Genomic DNA, 15,000 nt, shown 5'->3' with positions numbered 1-15,000 from the left:
TACAGGCAAAAATAAATAAATAAATGAAGAATGTCAAATTTGAGGTTTTCACAAAGAGGAGTTCATTAAGCTCTCACCTAGCGACCCCAGTGCTCCAGATAGTGATTAAACCTTTATTTGTGGCTTTTCTGAGAGGATCGTCGTCTCTCCGCTCGCTTCTCATGCTGCGCTCATGATAGATATACACAGAATTACAGTATTGAAATATTCACACAAACATAATCTGTTCTGTCTTAAAGGCGCAATATGTAATTTTTCTGCTTTAAAAATAGCAGAAATCACTATATCTATGTTATATATATTTTTTAGTTGTGTACTTACATCATCCCGACAGTTTCCACGAACTTTGTCTGTGTGTGTGTCTCGGAGAAAATTATAGTTTAATTAGAAGACACGGCACATTTCTTTATTTCCGTTTTGTCGCCCGTCTATGACGTCATATAAACTTTGACCCCTCTAGTTTATCTAACTTCCTGCGGAACCGCCAAATACAAAGGTGAACAGAAACAAAGAAGAGACGAAGAAGAAAAAGTAGTAGCCTTGATCGAGACTATTATATTTTATATTTATATTGTTTATATTCGTATTTAAACCTCAATCAATAACTTAGTTATGGATCATGATTGTGCTTTGCCTGCACGTTCTGTGAAGCGCAAACGCACGCGTGAAATAAATGACCCGAGATGGTTTTGGGACAAGAGAAGCAATAAGACACGGGTAAATATTGGAGTTGCATTTCCAAGATAGAGAGAGCTTCATGACAAGCTGAAACTACAGAGAGATGCCGAACTCGCTTGCATTCTGATAAACAGGTATGCATCCATTCAGCTAACTGTATCTATCCGTATATTTTGTGAAACGATGATGTCTTGTGTAAAACGCAGACGCACTAGCTCTCATGTAAATCTACATTTGTTCTACATCTAGCTGAATAAAGTAGCTTCAAATGCAGTTCTCTAACTTGTTCGATATCATAGTATAACGTAATTATAATTATTAACGAAAGGCGACCGTGTTTTTTAACATATATTACTACTAGCTACATGTAATATTGATTTGATAGGGGTCTCATAATTCATATAGACGGTTTCATCGGGCGCACGGTCGTGTACATCGGTCTGGCTGCGGTGCCTTCTACAAACGCAGTTAAAGGCAAGGTGATGAGTAGACTGAAGTTGGGCTCAGGTGGTTGTGCTGCGGGGTGTGTTTCACATACATTTATTTATTTTTGGAGACTCGCCACAATTTTAAAACTGATCTTTTTTCAAAAAGGCTTCATTGAGTAACGTTACGTACCGCACGTTTAATAATAATAATTCCTTACATTTATATGTTTAAATATCAAAGCGAGGCACAGGTGTTTTTATATCGCTGTATTTCTGAAGGAGGACTTGCGTGTTATATGCCTGATAGCAGCGTGTGAGCGTAGCTCTGCTTCGTTTACAGCTGTTACTGGGGAAACCTCTATTTCTCGCGCTTTATGTCTATGCTTTAAAACATCTGCTGGGAAATAATGAATTTGCATTTTCATTAAGTCCGCCTGATCCACGCAGCAAACATATTGTTTGTTATCAAAAATATCTACTCTAGAGGGACTTGGCTGTTGTTATTATTTTGATTGAGTGACCCCTGGTGGCCAAAAATTCCATACTGCACGTTTAAGTGAACGTTTGGGGAAAAACATTGGATGTGTAATATTAGATTACATTATTTAGCAGATGCTTTTATCCACAGAGACCTTAACCAATGATTACAAAAGAGCAGTGATACACAAGTGCTATAACAAATCTGTTAGCTTAACGCGGTACACTTAGCAAGTTTATAAAAAATATAAATAAAGCGAAAACCGAATAGAAAAAGATTAGAGCAAGCTATATTAGATATAATAATTATTAAGAAAAGGGAATCGCTCGCTGCTCTTGATTAAACTGTTTTTGTAGTTTTAATCAATTTATTTGAAATTAAAACACTACAGTGATTTTTATCATTTGATTACTTATTTTTTCTTGAATACTTTTCTTTTAATGTCTTTATCTGTTTTAAATTCATTTTAAATTAGTACATTTTTTAATAATTTTAAAAGTTTTAAAATTGCTTGTTTTATTCTTATTTTTCTTCATGATTATTTTACTTTCTTTTATGTAAAGCACTTTGAATTACCATTGTGTACGAAATGTGCTATAGATAAACTTGCCTTGCTGAATGTAAAATGAGAACAAAATACAGTATACACTTCTTTCTTTTCTTTTTTGCATCTATTCCTATCTATGACTAAGATAAAATAAAAAATAACGATTATGATTATTAATATCGTAATGATTAAGAAAAGAATAGGAGGAAAAGACGCAGCGTTAGGAGCTCAAGTGGGTGCAGTGTTGTGAAGGACTTCTCATGGAGAATGTAAAAACAAAAGCTCACAGTGAATCATTTTCTCATAGTGCTTCGTATCTGGGTTCAGTGTTTGTTAGTTTTCCATCGTGTAGTTTATTGTCTGTCTCTTCTCTCAGCCTCCAAACGAAAGAGCGCGCTTGTACTTCCTGTTGGCCTGGTTCCACGCCGTCATCCAGGAGCGCCTGCGTTACGCTCCGCTCGGCTGGTCCAAGAAGTACGAGTTCGGAGAGTCGGATCTGCGCTCGGCCTGCGACACGGTGGACACCTGGCTGGACGACACGGCGAAGGTTCGAGCCGCTCCTCATCTCCTGTGTGTGTGTGTGTGTGTGTGTACGTGTGTGTGAGAGGCTCTGAGCGTCTGTGGTTCTCCGCAGGGCCGGCAGAACATCTCTCCAGATAAGATCCCGTGGGCGGCGCTGAGGACACTGATGGCTCAGTCCATCTACGGCGGTCGCATCGACAACGAGTTCGACCAGCGGCTGCTCAACACCTTCCTGGAGCGTCTCTTCACCACCAGCAGCTTCGACAGCGAGTTCAAGCTGGCGCTCAAAGTGGACGGACACAAGGACATCAAGATGCCCGACGGGATCCGGTCAGAACAAACCCATTCACTGAGTTCAGCTTCACAGAGAGCGGTCAGATAAAGAAGTTTAAAACGGGAGGAATTACGCTACGTCACATTAGCCAAGTGTTGCATCAGTGATCCAGTGTCTGTGTGAAGACTAAAGCTAGGCTTGTGATGGTCTCAGACTTTCATTTTGCAATAAATGCTAAAGTTTTATCACAGTTTTGAAATTTAGTTGGAAAAAAAAAAAGTGTTGTCATAATACAGTATAATATGTTTAAAAAAAAAAATTATAGCAAAAAGAACTGAACGAAGCAACAATGATGCAACAATATTTATAAAGTAAAAAAATGTTTCAGAAGTGTTATAAAGAGCAATAGATAACGCTTTACAATAAGATCTCATTAGTTAACCCTAATGAATTAACATTAATGATGAGCATAAGCAACGTTTGTTACAGAAGTTAATATTCTTCGTGAAAACATACTTTAAGATGAAAATGTAAAAAACACGTATCCAGTTAAGTGTAAAGGGGGTCGCACACCGGACGAGAAGTGCAGCGCCGCGTCGCGCCACGTCTTTAAAATTCGAACACATTATTCTCTATGAGGGTACACACACCGGCGGCGCCATTCGCCGTCTGTCCGCGGCGCCCAGCTACGACTCAGAACGCTGTTCAAATTTCAGCCGTGCCACAGAGCGCCATCTGCATAGTTTTATATAAAAAAAACAATATGTTATAAACTGAAACTGAAGCTAAAATACAGTACATTTTGTTTCATTGAAATAAAACATTACAAAGTGTTTGGTTACGTTTTCACTCAGGCTGCATAGTTGCCTAGACAACAGATACAACAAAACAATAACAGACTTATAACACAGATTCTTTTCATTAATTAACATTCAAAACTCAGCTTTTATCAATTAAAATCATATATTTAAAATAATAATAATAGATGAAGTTAAAACATTAAAAGTTAAACCCATCTTGCTGCGAAATTGAGCTGGCGCATATAGAATGTGCGCGTCCGGTGTGCGATACCTCGAGTTGTCCTACATGTGACGCGACGCAGCGCTTCTCGTCCGGTGTGTGACCGCCTTAAGAGTGTGAAGAACACCCACAACAAACACCAACCTCTGACTGAAACTCTGTCCTGCTCCGAGACAATGTAGCAGCTGTTGTTTACAGCGTTTCCAGGGCAACCGCTGTGTTTCTGCTCTTCAGCGCCGCCTGCTGTCAGAGAGACAAACTGCTTTCACAAGTGATCTTAACATGCATCTAAACCTTTCTGACGGTCAGCATGATGAATTCACATGAACTGAGAAATCATTCACACACAAGTACTGTTTGTGTGGATTTTGACTGCTAATATCCATATAATGGAAAATGTGACGCATCTTTACTAGCCCAGCGAACACTCGTGTCAGAACAGAGGAATTCTGAACCGTTAGCAGTGTTTCGTTCCTGTTTGCTTCTGTGAAGCTGAAGTGTGTGTGTGTGTGTGTGTGTGTGTGTGTGTGTGTGTGTGTGTGTGTGTGTGTGTGGCAGGCGTGAGGAGTTCATCCACTGGGTGGACATGCTGCCGGACACACAGACTCCGTCGTGGCTGGGTTTGCCGAGTAACGCTGAGAAGGTCCTGCTCACGACTCAGGGTACGAGGACGTGTTTACTCCTGAACTCTGACCCCTCTCGTCTGCTTTTTTTAAAACCGTTTACTATATTTTACAGTCTACCATAATAGTTTAGTTAATTTTTTTTTTTTTTTATCCTAACCCTTTTATAAAAACAACCCTCCAGTACACTTAGAGGTCTGTTGTGTTTTAATGTGTTAGTGTTAGCGGCGTCAGACCGTGGCAAGTCTTGCAGTAATTCCTCTTCAGGGTCTCAGCAACTGAACCCCTTTATTAACACACTCAAGTTTGTCCAGCTGTTAATTTTATCTCCCTCCTTCACTTCCTGTGTGCGTCTCCCTCCCGTCCCTCACTTCCTGTCCCCGTGGCCGCTCCTTCCTCCCGCTCAGGCATTGACATGATGGGGAAGCTGCTGAAAATGCAGATGTTGGAGGATGAGGACGATCTGGCGTACGAGACAGAGAAGAAGCAGCGCAGCACGTCGTCGTCTGACGCACAGCCGGCCTGGATGAGGACGCTTCACACCACGGCACGCAACTGGCTTCAGCTGATCCCGGAGTCTGTGAACCCGCTCAAACGCACCGTGGAGAACATCAAGGTACGGCCCGAGCCTGGCCCAGCTGACCCACACTCACAGTGACCTCAGACACGCCTTCATCGCGTGCGGTCGAACCATTGATCACATCACAAATAAAAAGATTGTTTACATAATGTATGAGTGTGTGTACGGTGTGTGTTTATTATGTTTAAATACACACACACACATGCAGGTATATATTTCAGAAAAAGGTTAGGTTTATATTAAATTAAGAATATACATTTTGACAAAATATACTGTATGTGTGTGTATTTATATATACGTAACACATATTATGCAATATGTTACACATATATATTTTGTATCTGATTAATCATTCAACGACACTGCTACAATTCAACATCGAGGCTACACTTTGATTTTTCAGTAATAAAGTGGTAATCAAATAACGTTTCCTGCACGGAGCTTGCTTTTTCCAGAATGTGATCTCTGATTAGAAACGGTGTGTGCACACTTTAATACTGGTGTGAGGAGCGCGTCTGTGAATGATGTCAGAAGACTGTAATCGATGACGGTTTATTACTGCATCGGTGCAGAATCGATTAACTTCAGCAGCAGTGATTCAAGCGTCTGTTCTTCCCAGGATCCTCTGTTCCGCTTCTTCGAGCGCGAGGTGAAGATGGGCTCACAGATGCTGCAGGACGTGCGTCAGGATCTCACCGATGTGGTGCATGTGTGCGAGGGCAAGAAGAAGCAGACCAACGTCCTGCGCACGCTCATCAACGACCTGGTCAAGGGTGAGTGAGCGGGGTGACCTCTGACCCTTCAGATGTGTTCACCGGGTCACTGACGCTGTCCTGTGCTCCGCAGGAATCCTGCCGCGCAGCTGGAGCCGCTACACCGTCCCCGCGATTCTGACCGTCATCCAGTGGGTGGCAGACTTCAGCGAGAGGATCAAGCAGCTGCAGCAGATCTCTCAGGCAGCGGCCAGCGGAGGCGCTAAAGAGCTGAAGGTGCACACACACACACACACACTCACTCACACACTCACGCTCACACTCGCGCACACACTCACTCACGCTCACACTCGCGCACACACAAACACGCGCATACACTCACACACACTCACTCACACACACTCTCTAACACTCACACACACATACACACTCTCTAACACACTCACACACACACACACACACACACACACACACACACAGAGAACAGCAGCAAACATTATTGATTCAGTAACCCCGTCAGTTACAGAAAGAGCTCGATTCATCTTTAATGCAGCTCTGGAAAAAGTTATGCTAAGATAATACCAAATAAAATTAAATGTTTTCAGGATTAATAGTCGACGACAGGTGAATATCACAGATTAACTCTTTCCCCGCCAGCGTTTCTGCTGATTTTTATTAAAATGGTCATGGCCATTAATATCTGAACATGCCATACAACAGAATAAAGATCCTCTGCTTTCAAAGAGAAAAATCTGTTTTTATCAACACTTGAATGTAGGTTAGGTTTCATTATAAAAACATCATTTTGAGCAAAAAGCAGATGTTTGTCAGATGCTAGATCTGGATCATATTCAGTAATATTCTGGAAGTAAAGCTGCTGTTAATGTCTTCATCATCTCTCCCGAAGCTTCTCAGGCCGCTAACACTTCACTCGCTAACATTAGCCAGTTTCAAAGTCTCGTGTCTGCGTCTTCATCGGCTCTTTCAGGAGATGTGTAATACAGTTAACACACACACACAGGGAAAGAGTTAATAGATCAGAAGCAGAAGTCATGTTCCTGCTTCATCATGCAGCTCTTGATCTGATCTGATTGACACTGTAGTGTTTTACAGCAGAATCTGAGCGTCCTCGTGCCCCTGTTCACCTCAGCTCATCGACTCTGACTCTGACGGTGTGTGACACAGATGCTCTCCTCTTCACTCTCTCACTCTTCTCCTGCAGAACATCCATGTGAACCTGGGGGGTCTGTTCGTCCCCGAGGCCTACATCACGGCCACACGTCAGTACGTGGCTCAGGTGAACAGCTGGTCTCTGGAGGAACTGTGTCTGGAGGTGAACGTGACGTCTGCACAGGGAGCAGCGCTGGACGCCTGCAGCTTCGGGATCAAGGGTGAGAGACGAGTGTGTGTGTGTGTGAGAGAGAGAGAGAGACGAGAGTGTGTGTGTGAGAGAGAGACGAGAGTGTGTGTGTGTGTGAGAGAGACGCGTGTGTGTGTGTGAGAGAGAGACGTGTGTGTGTGAGTGAGAGAGAGAGACGAGAGTGTGTGTGTGAGAGAGACGAGAGTGTGTGTGTGTGTGAGAGAGAGAGAGAGACGAGAGTGTGTGTGTGAGAGAGAGACGAGAGTGTGTGTGTGTGTGAGAGAGACGCGTGTGTGTGTGTGAGAGAGAGACGTGTGTGTGTGAGTGAGAGAGAGAGACGAGAGTGTGTGTGTGAGAGAGACGAGAGTGTGTGTGTGTGTGAGAGAGAGAGAGAGACGAGAGTGTGTGTGTGAGAGAGAGACGAGAGTGTGTGTGTGTGTGAGAGAGACGAGTGTGTGTGTGTGTGTGAGAGAGAGAGAGACGAGAGTGTGTGTGTGAGAGAGAGACGAGAGTGTGTGTGTGTGTGAGAGAGACGCGTGTGTGTGTGTGAGAGAGAGACGTGTGTGTGTGAGTGAGAGAGAGAGACGAGAGTGTGTGTGTGAGAGAGACGAGAGTGTGTGTGTGTGTGAGAGAGAGAGAGAGACGAGAGTGTGTGTGTGAGAGAGAGACGAGAGTGTGTGTGTGTGTGAGAGAGACGCGTGTGTGTGTGTGAGAGAGAGACGTGTGTGTGTGAGTGAGAGAGAGAGACGAGAGTGTGTGTGTGAGAGAGACGAGAGTGTGTGTGTGTGTGAGAGAGAGAGAGAGACGAGAGTGTGTGTGTGAGAGAGAGACGAGAGTGTGTGTGTGTGTGAGAGAGACGCGTGTGTGTGTGTGAGAGAGAGACGTGTGTGTGTGAGTGAGAGAGAGAGACGAGAGTGTGTGTGTGAGAGAGACGAGAGTGTGTGTGTGTGTGAGAGAGAGAGAGAGACGAGAGTGTGTGTGTGAGAGAGAGACGAGAGTGTGTGTGTGTGTGAGAGAGACGAGTGTGTGTGTGTGTGTGAGAGAGAGAGACGAGTGTGTGTGTGAGTGAGAGAGAGAGAGAGACGAGAGTGTGTGTGTGAGAGAGACGAGAGTGTGTGTGTGTGTGTGAGAGAGAGAGAGACGAATGTGTGTGAGAGAGAGAGAGAGACGAGTGTGTGTGTGTGAGAGAGAGAGAGAGAGAGACGAGTGTGTGTGTGTGACAGAGAGAGATGAGGAGTGTGTGAGAGAGAGGTGTGTGTGTGTGTGAGAGAGGTGTGTGTGTGAGAGAGAGAGATGTGTGTGTATGTGTGTGAGAGAGAGACGAGGAGTGTGTGAGAGAGAGGTGTGTGTGTGTGAGAGAGACGAGTGTGTGTGAGAGAGAGAGAGAGAGACGAGTGTGTGTGTGTGTGACAGAGAGAGAGACGAGGAGTGTGTGTGTGAGTGAGAGAGAGAGACGAGAGTGTGTGTGTGTGAGAGAGAGACGAGAGTGTGTGTGTGAGAGAGAGACGAGAGTGTGTGTGTGAGAGAGAGACGAGAGTGTGTGTGTGTGTGAGAGACGCCTGCAGCTTCGGGGTCAAGGGTGAGAGAGACGAGTGTGTGTGTGTGTGAGTGAGAGAGAGAGACGAGAGTGTGTGTGTGTGAGAGAGAGACGAGAGTGTGTGTGTGAGAGAGAGACGAGAGTGTGTGTGTGAGAGAGAGACGAGAGTGTGTGTGTGTATGAGAGAGACGAGTGTGTGTGTGTGTGTGAGAGAGAGAGACGAGTGTGTGTGTGTGACAGAGAGAGAGACGAGTGTGTGTGTGTGTGTGTGTGTGTGTGTGTGTGTGAGAGAGACGAGTGTGTGTGTGTGTGTGAGAGAGAGAGAGACGAGAGTGTGTGTGTGAGAGAGAGACGAGAGTGTGTGTGTGTGTGAGAGAGACGCGTGTGTGTGTGTGAGAGAGAGACGTGTGTGTGTGAGTGAGAGAGAGAGACGAGAGTGTGTGTGTGAGAGAGACGAGAGTGTGTGTGTGTGTGAGAGAGAGAGAGAGACGAGAGTGTGTGTGTGAGAGAGAGACGAGAGTGTGTGTGTGTGTGAGAGAGACGCGTGTGTGTGTGTGAGAGAGAGACGTGTGTGTGTGAGTGAGAGAGAGAGACGAGAGTGTGTGTGTGAGAGAGACGAGAGTGTGTGTGTGTGTGAGAGAGAGAGAGAGACGAGAGTGTGTGTGTGAGAGAGAGACGAGAGTGTGTGTGTGTGTATGTGTGTATCACATCTCAGAGGAGTTGGAGATAATCTATCCAGCAGAAGTTAAATCTATAAAAGACAAGAAAAAGATGAAAGAGATTATACTGAGGGAGAACCCAGAGATACTGCTATCTGACTACAGTGGAGCAGAAAACAGCCGAGTGCTGTGTAACCTGCTGTTCTTCACTGAACACACATCATCCTGGCACACCGTCCTCTGCTCAAACATGACATGTGTCAGAAGAGGAGGCATCAGCAAAGGCAGACAACTCACTCTGGAAGGAGAGAACGACACGAAGCTGACTGTGAATCTTTACCATAATGGCACAGTCATGGTCCAGGGAGCAGAAACCAGCCTCAGTGAATTCCAGAGGAGCTTCAGAAACCTTAAACACCAGGTTCAGAAGATAAAACAAGATCCTGAAATGAAGAGCCACACAGTGTCCAGCACCAGCTCCGTTACCATCTCTGACAGCAGCTCAGGAACTCACTCCAGCACTCCTGCATCTCCTAAGATCAAGGCTTTGAGAGATACCATCGCTGAGCTGGAGCAGCACTTCTGTCTGTTTAAAGAGGAAACCACCAACAGCCTCCATCATCTGCTCAACCTGACCAGCCACCACAGTGTGCAACAAATACAGCAGCTCTGCTCTGCTGTTAAACAACTAGAGGAGGACAATCAAGAGCTGCACCAGGAGCTGAGGAGAGTGAGAGAAGAGCTGGTCAGAAGAGAACAACACGGCCACACACTGGAGAGACTGCTGGAGGAGACCAGAAACCAGCTACACACAAGACAACACCGAGAGAGTGTCAGCACCCAAACACTCAGCACAAACACCACTCAACCGCAGCAGTGTGTCAGCTCACCGTCTCAGAGCTCCTTCACTCCTACAACCTCTCACAAGCTCAAGAGGAAAGAGACCAGCAGCAGTCCTCCACCTGCACCATCCAGGAGCACCAGCAGAGAACAGAAGAGGCAAGACAACATCGTGATACTCTGTGACTCCAACGGCCATCATCTCGACCCCAGACGACTGTTTCCAGGAAGATCTGTGAAGAAGTTCTGGTGTCCCACATCACACTCAGCTGTGAGACTGCTACGAGCCGGTGGGTTCGGTGCACCGTCACACATCATTCTTCACACCGGGACAAACGACCTCAGTGCTAGAAACATAGATGTCACTAAAGCCCTGACCAACGTAGTGCAAACAGCTAGCAGGATCTACCCCAGAGCCAAAATCATCATCTCGACCCTTCTACCTCGCAGAGACGTGCCACAAAACATCATCAACTCCATCAATGAGAAGATAGCTGGCATCTGTGCTTCAATGACAAATGTCCACATAGCTGACCATCAGCGCATCACCCATGAGCATCTATATGACCACGTCCACATCCATCGAGAGGGAATGAGACTGTTTGCTAAGAGCATCAAGGAGACAGCGCTGCGTCCCCCTCCGAAGACGCTCGGTGATCACGAGGAGAGGGTAAGAGTGCTTCAGTCAGACAGCTACGCCGCTGTAGCAGCAGGACGAGCTAGAACAGACTCCAGAGACCTTATCCAGATCAAAAACATGCTCAAAATGATCTGTGACAACCTACTAGCTTAACTACTTACACTGTGTCTGGAGTTAAAATGATCATTACTTCTTAATTACTTTTATTTCACTCATTTCTACTTGTTTACTTTCAAATTTGACAATTGTAAAACTCATTCACTTATATATTTATATATATATATATATATTTTATTTTTTTATTTTTTATTGATGAATTTATATTTTAAAACATGATTTGGTCATGAATTCATACATTATTCTGGTAAATGCAATACTTCCCAATGTCATCGTTTAAAATAACTAGTTATAATATTCAAGGGGTGTTCTCTTCAGCTTTTGGAGAGAAAAGCTCTAATCCTGATTTTATTAACGCTGTACATAGTTCAGATATAATTATTTTACTTGAGACATGGAGTGGTTTAGACTGTAAAACCTCCCCCCCTTCACACTACAGAGAGCTGCGCATCCCCTCAATCAAACAGCCTGAGGTTAGGAACGGAAGAGACTCAGGAGGAATCATAGTCTGGTTTAAACACCATCTGTGGCAGTATATTCAGCCCATGAAAAAGGGAAAAACACACATTTGGATAAAAATTCAAAAAGAGATTTTGTGTTTAGATGAGGACCTGTACCTGTGTTCCACATATATCCCCCCATATGAGTCGCCTTATTATAATGAAGACATCTTCTCAATCCTACAATCAGAGATCAATTACTTCCAGTCTAGAGGTTCGGTTCTATTAATGGGGGATCTGAACGCCAGAACGGGGAAGGAACAGGACTACATCAGCTCTGATGGGGACAAATATATTAACAGTTCACTTAATCATCAGAAAAAAGGTTTTACCAAAACACGGCAGAATTATGACAACACAATTAACAGACATGGAAAACAAGTCCTGCAGCTCTGCAAAAGCCTGGGCCTGTACATAGTGAATGGCAGAATGAAGGGTGACTCTCTGGGCCGATGTACATACAGCTCACATCTGGGCAGCAGCACGGTAGATTACGCCATCACCGATCTAGACCAGAGTCAGATCAACTATTTCACAGTGATGCCACAGCTGCCATTATCAGACCACAGTCACATAGTCCTCAGTCTCAACAGGTCAGGGAATCATCCGCCATCTTCAGAACAGAAAGTTCAATTATATCCACTCCCCCCCAAATTTATATGGAGTAAAGACAGTCCTGCCCAGTATGAAGCTGCGCTCCACAGCACCCGCACTGAGAACATGATCGACTCATTCCTCCTGACTACATTTAGTGTAGAAAAGAGAAGTATCAATTCAGCAACTAAACAGTTAACTCAAATCTTTTCTACAGTGGTCAGAAAAGCCCTCAGAAAAAGAAAGAATTACCGATGTAAAAAAGAAACCGCTAAAGATGCTTGGTTTGATAAAGATTGCCAAAAACTAAGAAAAGAATTAAGATCATTATCAAATAAAAAGCACAGAGACCCTGCAAACCAACAAATACGAGCCACATATCAAGAAACACTTAAACTATACAAGTCACTATTAATACAGAAGAAAACTGACCACATCAAAATTAAAATAAACAAAATTGAAGAAGCAATCGATCAAAATTCTTTTTGGGATTTATGGAATAATTTAGATAAATCCAAAGAGGCCAAACACCTTCCCATCTATGACCCAAAGATCTGGACTGAACATTTCAGAAAACTCTATTCTCTAAACGAACCAACCCTCGCCCAAAAACATCTGACCTCCCAATTAAATAACCTGGAATTCACGAGAAAAGACCAGCTCAATCATTTAGACAAACCCATAGAATTACCTGAACTGACAGAGAAGATGAAATCCCTCAAAAATAAGAAATCAAGTGGCTTAGATGGAATTTCTAATGAAATGCTGAAACACAGCAGCCCCAAACTGAGACTTGCTATCCTAACATTATTCAATCTCTTATTAAAATCTGGACACTTTCCTGAGATCTGGAAAGAGAACGTGATAACCCCAATTTTTAAACAAGGTGAGAAGTATGACCCAAATAATTATAGAGGCATCACAGTGAGCAGTAACCTCGGAAAACTATTCTGCTCCATCATCAATGACAGATTAATTCAGTTCATCCAAGAACACAAGATTTTAAACAATTGTCAAATTGGATTTATGCCAAAACAGAGAACTTCAAATCATATTTACACACTCCACACACTCATAGACAAATATGTTCATCAAACAAAACAAGGAAAAATATTTGGCTGCTTCATTGATTTTAAAAAAGCCTTTGATTCAGTATGGCACAATGGACTTTTTCTAAAACTGATTCAAAGCGGAATAGGAGGAAAGACATATGACATCATAAAGGACATATACAACGGGAACAAATGCTGTGTCAAGATCAACGACAGAAGGACTGATTATTTCAGTCAGAACAGAGGAGTGCGTCAAGGCTGTAGCCTCAGCCCGACTCTGTTTAATATCTATATTAATGAACTGGCATCAGCACTTGAGAAGTCCCCTTGTCCTGGTCTGACCCTCGAGGGCAGAGAAATCAAATGTCTCCTGTACGCTGACGATCTTCTGCTCTTGTCACCTCATGAAGAGGGGCTACACCAAAGCCTCTCGCTATTAGAAGATTACAGTAGAGACTGGGCCTTACCAATCAACATGGAGAAATCCAAAATTATCATCTTTCAGAAAAAGCCTCGCCTTACTGACAAAAAATATAGTTTTGCAATCGGGGGAACACTTCTTAATCATGTGACGTGTTATAATTATTTGGGTCTCACTATCTCAGCTTCTGGTCAATTTGACCTGGCAATAAAACATCTGACTGATAAGGCACGCAGGGCTTATTACACTATTAGGAAATCTTTATTCAAATTCAACCCACCTATTAAATTATGGCTAAAAATCTTCGACAGCATCATCAAACCAATTCTTCTATACGGTTGTGAGATCTGGGGCCCCAAATTTAAATTAAACTACACATCTTGGGATAAAAGACCCACTGAAATGTTCCACCTGGAGTTCTGCAAGAACATCCTGGGACTTGACAGAAACGCCCCTAGTCTCGGCTGCAGGGCAGAACTGGGCAGATTCCCTCTTCTAGCAGAAATCCAGAAGAGAACAGCCAAGTTCTGGTTCCATCTATCAGACACACGGACAGATGATTACCATCACTGCGCTCTTATGTACAGGACAGGACACCCAGAGAGTGACCCCATGCACCATTTAGTGGAAAAACACCAACTCCGCTCAACCATTCAATTAAGACACGCAAAAGTTAAAGAAATTGGAAAACTAACCCAGGAAGAATACATCCATGATTGGCAGATCAAAGTAGAACAAATTAACAAATTAAAATACTTCTATAGATTAAAGACTAGCTATCAATTGGCACCTTACTTGATCAAAATTAAGGACTATAGTAAGAGAAAGCTCCTGACGAAGTATCGTCTGAGTGATCACCGTCTGTGTGTGGAGACGGGCCGACACAAACACAGCTGGAGAGAGAGAGAGCTCCGACTGTGTCCTCACTGCACAGAGGGACTCGTAGAGGACGAGCTGCACTTCCTCACACACTGCACTAAATATGAACACATTAGAGACCACTACTTTACCCTAATAGCTCAAATTGTGCCTGAATTCAGGCAAGCAAGCGACATAGACAAACTCAGTTATATTTTGGGAGAGAAAGAAAAGTGTGTCCAGCTCGCAGCGCAGTACGTGTCCTCCTGTCACATCATGAGGGACAAAAACTAAACTCCTGTTCTTCAGCAATGCTCTCTGTAAATATTTACCCTGTATCCACTAATTTTTTTTTGTGATTATATATGTACAATATTGACATGAATATTTTTTTTTAATTTTTTTTTTTTATATAATTATTATTATTATTCTTTCTTTTTTTTTTCTTTTTTTTTTTTATCTACATATCTGTACATCTATATATCTGTATAACTTGTTCACTGTTTATTGCTTTGGCAACATTGTGCTGTTTCACAGTCATGCCAATAAAGCTCATTTG

The 15,000-nt window shown here is 43.4% G+C and overlaps 1 pseudogene; it reads left to right on the top strand.

Moving 5' to 3' along the window:
- Nucleotides 1-15,000, top strand: part of LOC113074417 (cytoplasmic dynein 1 heavy chain 1-like) — a 54,923-nt pseudogene that overhangs the window by 33,119 nt on the left and 6,804 nt on the right.

This window comes from Carassius auratus, unplaced genomic scaffold (genome assembly GCF_003368295.1).
Source record: "Carassius auratus strain Wakin unplaced genomic scaffold, ASM336829v1 scaf_tig00014572, whole genome shotgun sequence".
NCBI lineage: Eukaryota > Metazoa > Chordata > Actinopteri > Cypriniformes > Cyprinidae > Carassius > Carassius auratus.
The sequence above is the reverse complement of the archived record's forward strand: the minus strand, read 5'-3'. Positions and strand labels throughout refer to the sequence as shown.